Source organism: Rhinoderma darwinii, chromosome 5, assembly GCF_050947455.1.
Source record: "Rhinoderma darwinii isolate aRhiDar2 chromosome 5, aRhiDar2.hap1, whole genome shotgun sequence".
Lineage (NCBI taxonomy): Eukaryota > Metazoa > Chordata > Amphibia > Anura > Rhinodermatidae > Rhinoderma > Rhinoderma darwinii.
This window is the reverse complement of record NC_134691.1, coordinates 308256857-308262856: the sequence shown is the minus strand read 5'-3', so window position 1 is coordinate 308262856 and position 6000 is coordinate 308256857. Positions and strand designations below refer to the sequence as shown.

Below are 6000 nucleotides of genomic sequence, written 5' to 3'. Positions count from 1 at the left end.
GGGGGGGGCTATATACAGGGGTGGGCTATCTGTGAAACACTATATACAGGGGTGGACTATATGTGGAGCACTATATACAGCGGTGGACTATATGTGGAGCACTATATACGGGGTGGACTATATGTGGAGCACTATATACAGGGGTGGACTATATCTACAGGGGGGCTACATACATGGTTGGGCTATCTGTAGAGCTCTATATACAGGGGTGGGCTATATCTACAGGGGGCTATATACAGGGGTGGGCTATCTGTAGAGCACTATAGAGGGAGTTATTTGTGGGACACTATATACAGGGGTGGTCTATATGGGGGCACTATCTACAGGGGCTCTATGGCAGGCACTATCTACAGGGGGCTCTATGGCAGGCACTATCTACAGGGGGCTCTATGGCAGGCACTATCTACAGGGGGCACAGTGTGTGTGGGACACGGTGTATGGTGCTATTATAATTAGAGGTGCAGTGTATGGTGCTATTATATTTAGGGGCGTAGTGTGTGGTATAATGATAACTTTATATTTATTTATAGGTGCAGAAATGTTGGAAAAGTGAGAAGCTGAAGACATGTGAGCGGCAAACTGCAGAAATGGACCGGGAGAAGTCATCATAGAGGTCTGGACCAAATGGAGAAAAAGAACTAGAATCTGAGACGTCACCGGTGAGTCACTTAATGTAAATGTTTATTCTGCCTCTAATCAGTAATGTAGTCACTGTATGATCTGCAGCAAGATGATGGGTGGTGTGATTATGATAGGATTTATTTTTTGTGAAACGGCATCTCCCAGCATATCCTTACCATTTTTCGGGCTATGCTAGCAGCTGTAGTTTTACGCCGTACAAACCTATACGTCAGGGGTTGCACTAAATTTAGCTATATTTGTTCTGGTGCTGTATATATGTACCGAGCTTGGTTCTGGTGTTGTGTATAGAACCATATTGCTTGTGAAATGTACAAATAATTTTATGCTCGCGTTACATAAAAAGAAATTACACATCGATTGGTAGAGAAAACAAACACGGCGAGGGGGAAGGAGATGTCCGGAAAGAGGTTGGGGGGGGCGCCAATCTGAATCTTTGCCCCGGGTGCTGGAGAACCTAGCTACGCCTCTGGCTGACCAATTAGCTGCCTCGTTGATCGACGCTCGTTTTCACGGCCCATATCGGGCTGTGTAAGAGGACCTTAAGACTGTCAAATGCAGAGAAAAATATATATTCAAAAATTTTCCTTTCTAAAGGTCTTCTATGAGTTGTGAAAATAAATGAGCATTTTTGTATTCTGCTCATGACTGAGGTTCACTTAAAGGTCGTTTCTTAGAAGTCTGTACTGGAAGTTATAAGGATACCAGGTGCTCATCCAAAACATGAGATGAAGCTGTTGTGGGAGAACAACAGAACATAATTCACAGCTATCACAGTTTTTCTACGAGGTAATAGCGGAATCTACAGACTTTTGTTGATTTCTGGCAGACAAAGAGCTGTAGCTTCTGATGATAAAGATCTGGCCAATTTGTTTCCAATTCTTGGCTTCTGTGTCTATTAGATAAGTTATCCTCCACTTAATCAGTTATTTGATTATTACCTTTAAATAGCTCTGCAGAGATTGGGGTCAATAATCACTGTGCTCTCTGGACATTTAATGCCCTTTTCTCACAATGTGAGGCCTGAACGTCTGTCTCTGAGGTCATGACATAGGAGCTTCAGTATTGGGTCTGTGCTTACTGCCCGACAACTCCCATTCATGTCAGGTTTGGGCAATTGTAAATATAAAAAACAGGCAAATTCATACAGTGCAGTTTGTGATGCATTTTTTTGAGCAAAATTCAGGGACAGATTTAAGACTTATTCAGACGAACGGGATATACGTCCGTGCAACGCGCGTGATTTTCACGCGCGTCGCACGAACCTATATTAGTCTACGGAGCCATGCAGACAGTTGTGTGATTTTTATGCAGCGTGAGTCCGCTGCGAAAAACTCACGATATGTCCGTTCTTTGTGCGTATTTCGCGCATCACGTACCCATTGAAGTCAAATCACGCGCACCGCACGGAAGCACTTCCGTGGGACGAGTGTGATTCGCGCAGCAGCTGTAAAACTATGAATGAAAACAGAAAAGCACCACATGCTTTTCTGTGTACAAACATCCAAACGGAGTGTCATAATGATGGGGCTGACACATGGAGCTGTTAAGTACCTTTTGCGCGCGCAAAACGCCGTATTTTTTGCACGTGCAAAATGCACACGCTCGTGTGAATCCGGCCTTAATGTGTAAAATACGCTGTGGCAATAAACTTTGATTTTACTTTTTTTAATGGCTTTTGTTGTGTGATAGGACGCTGCAGCAAGTTATCAGTCAAGTTACATTTTGCTACATCCGTATTTAGATACAGGGCTTGGGCAGTGCACTAGTGAAGGAAAAACTAGCTACACTTTTAACACCTTACGTGGATATGTTGGCGTTTTTATTGCATTTTATATCTATGAGGACTCTTTCGTACAGAATAAAAGACGCCTATTATGCAATTGGTCAATAATGAAAATTAATTACATATCCATGAGACAAATCTATAAAACCAGAAACAGCTGACAATTTAAGATCCAAAGCTTGTTATACTTTTCACTCCCAAAACAAGTCTTCATCTGAAATAATGCTGCAAACATAATCCATTCCTATCAGGATACCTACGTGATTATAAATGGCTCTTTTTAAAAACTGCATGCTCACAGCCAGTATCTTGGTCATTTGCATGGAGAAGCTGCAAGCTCAGCATGGCACGGAGCTTAATAACTGGTATAAGAAGTTACAGACGTGTCATTAATGTACCAGCAGCTGCATTATCTCCTGATTTGCATAACTGTTACCAACGGCACAAATTTTGCATGTTTGTAAATTAACCCAAAGTCAGTGCCGGAATGAAAAGGGTTAGAAGAAAGTAGAGAATACTGAAAAAATGGTATGCAGAGGCCGATACATATAGACATCTGCATTCAGTTCATAATTATATTCATCTGTAACAGTCTAAGAGACTTGTAATTGCTATTACTTTTACATACGACCATGCAGACTGCTCCATGCAGTTTACAGATTAAGACGTTATTATGATGATCACATATGTCACCATTGTTCCTTCATGTGGTTCATCACAGAGATACGCTCCGTCTTACAATAGAGCATCTGGACGCGGTTTATGAGTCACACAATAGAAGCTTCTATTTTATTTGGGTATTTTCCTATCAAAAGATCTAAAAGCCCATTTTACACTGCTCGTTCTCATTTATCAACTGTCACTTGACTTATGTAAAAGTATGCAATTCTAAAGGGATTGTTTAACTACAAACAGATGTATGAATGCAGGCAAATCTCTATATTAAGGGTGGAGTACGGTTTCCGCAGATTTCTAGTACAGCGTTGGTAGCTAAAAGTGGCTGTAATTACAAGTGGTGATGTGAATATGATGTGAAATAACAAATCTATACACCAGGAAACTTTAAAAGCTGTTTACAAGTGGCGAAATAGGTCGATTATCTTCAGCCATGACAAGCTAAGGATATATTGCTCCTCAGGCATTACTAGTGATTGGAATATCGATCTTCAGCCATTCCAAGAGTGGTGCATATCAATCTTCATTTTAGAGATGATCTAAAATAATACTGAGGATGGGTATATGACTCTACGAGTATTATTAGAGATGGGCATATTGATCTTTAGGCATTACTAGTGATTGTGATAATTTCTTCAGGCATTACTAGCGATTGGTATATCACTTCCAAGAGAGGGCATGTCAATCTTCATTTTTTAAGCGCTAAGCATATTAATCTTCAGACGATACTGGAGATGGACAGATCACTCTTCAGGCATTACTAGAGATGGGAATATTGCTCTTCAGGCATTACTATCAAAGGTCATATTGTTTTCATGCATCACTAGCAATCGACAGATAAATCTTCAGCCATTCCTAAAGTTGCTCATAGAGTTTATAGATCCTCATTATTAGAGACAAGCGTATTGATACTAGTGATGGACATATCACTGTTCAGGCATTACAGTCGTAATGATCACTTTAATACGCCATCTTTGAGTCTCAAAATTCGCGAATTGAATCAGAAGATCCACTAATCATTTCAACCATCTCTAGAAATGTAGAATTCACAGACAAACTTAATTTCCAAATCAATTTAGCTAATTTGTAGAAACAGCTAAATCTTTCTGAACCATTTCTCTTCTCTCTACAAGCAATTATAATAGATTTATTTTAGGGATGATGGACAAAACCACATTTCGGCTTTGTACAACCTCCAAGTTGTATGGAGCCATAATACGGCACCCTTGAGAAGTCTATGGGGCCTTACTGTACTTCTGTATGCCTCCGCTTTAATACGAAGGCATACAGAGATTTTTTTTCTATTGGATAAAAAAATAGCATACCGTGTTACTGAGGTATTGTCCCCTAAAGTGAGCACCATATGGTGGCACACAGAGTGCCTACGGCCAAGTGTGAGCATACCATAGAGGTAGACAATGCAGCTCAATATAGGGGCCCTTGGTGAGAGAGGGTCCAGCCCTTTTTGTTCCCAACCATTTTGCAGGACATCCATCTCCAGAGGAACTGGTGCGAGTGTGTGGGAAATTGCCCAAAGAGTTATTGAAAGAGTATAGACGGAAGGAAAAACACCAGACCCTCCTGTCATGGGTGGTTCTTTTCTCCATCTATGAAATTTGCTTGATCAAATAAACCCTGATAATTTAAAATTGTAGTTTGTAAACATTTGGCAGAAATCACCATTGAACTATGACCATAGATCACAAGATCTACCAGGCTCAGGGGATGGAGGAAGAAGATGACCATCGATCCTGAGATTTGGAGTTAGGATTTCTAGGTAAGTATTTTTTTTATTTAATTTAATCATAGTGATTTTGTAAAAGGCTCAAAGAGTAAAAACTGGGAAGTGATATTTTTCTCAGAATTTTCAACATATGTATTATGGCCTGTAATTAAAGGGGTTCTAAAACTTAAATCAACTACTACTTAATTAACAAAGCACAGATTGTGCTCTCGCTATGTAATATACCTTATGTTAAAAGAAGTAGTAGTAGTAGTAGTAGTAGTAGTAGTAGTAGTAGTAATTGCAGATTAGAGCTGGCTATTCACATGAGATAGCGGTCTCTTCCAACTCTTCATAAACATACATGCTCAGATCGACCATGCATGAATGTTTATTTTAACAGAGAGGGGCCTTTGCCAGATCCGCCCCAAAGAGGTAGGACCCACCTACATTTATCCAATTATATAGAAAAACTACTCTGATACATTGGAGTATCAATATGACCCATTCAATAAGTATAGAAATACACTCAAGGGCGGATTAGAGGTACCATGGGCCCCGGCCAGTTGACAAAGTGTGGGCCCCGAACTATGAAGACACAGTACTGTATATTTGCAGATTTCTGTTTAGGCGGCCACAGATCTGGCACGGTTTTGAATTCACTGTAAAAGCAGAGTGAGCCATACAGAGGAGAAAAAGCTGAATACTTTGAGACTCTAAATAGCTCTGAAGCTTTAAATTGTTTGTGGTTTCTGGGGAAAAAAATCCGCTGTGTGTGAATATAACCTTAAAGAACCATTCCCTGTTGTTTGACCCCTTAAAGTCCAAGCCATTTTTCATTTTTCTTTTGCATTTTCGTTTTTCACTCGCCGCCTTCCTAGAGCCATAACTTTTTTATTTTTACGTCAATAGAGTGTTGTGTGTGTGAAAGATTTATTTATTTTTTTCTTCCACATGGTGGAAAGTATTAAAAATTAAATAATAATTTGACATGTTTTCCTATGTTGGCCACCAGGGGGGGGGGGGCACTTCCCAGAATTTCAGCAAGGTGAATAAGGCAAAGCAACCTGACTCACAGCTGCCGTAAATGTGGGAGGGAATCTCACCCCCCCCCCCTCCTACAAGCCAGGAAAAGGTGTCTTTAAATTGCTAAGCAGTGTCCGGCAGTCATTTCGGG

At 40.4% G+C, this 6000-nt stretch overlaps 1 protein-coding gene across 1 annotated transcript in view; it reads left to right on the top strand.

Annotated features, from left to right (window-relative positions):
• The first annotated feature begins 558 nt into the window (after positions 1-558).
• The window catches only part of DIP2C (disco interacting protein 2 homolog C), a 443314-nt gene continuing 437872 nt past the window's right edge, over positions 559-6000 (top strand). The window contains exon 1 of the mRNA XM_075827418.1: positions 559-659. The gene's annotated coding sequence lies outside the window, so the exon portion shown is untranslated. The remainder of the gene's footprint in view (positions 660-6000) is intronic.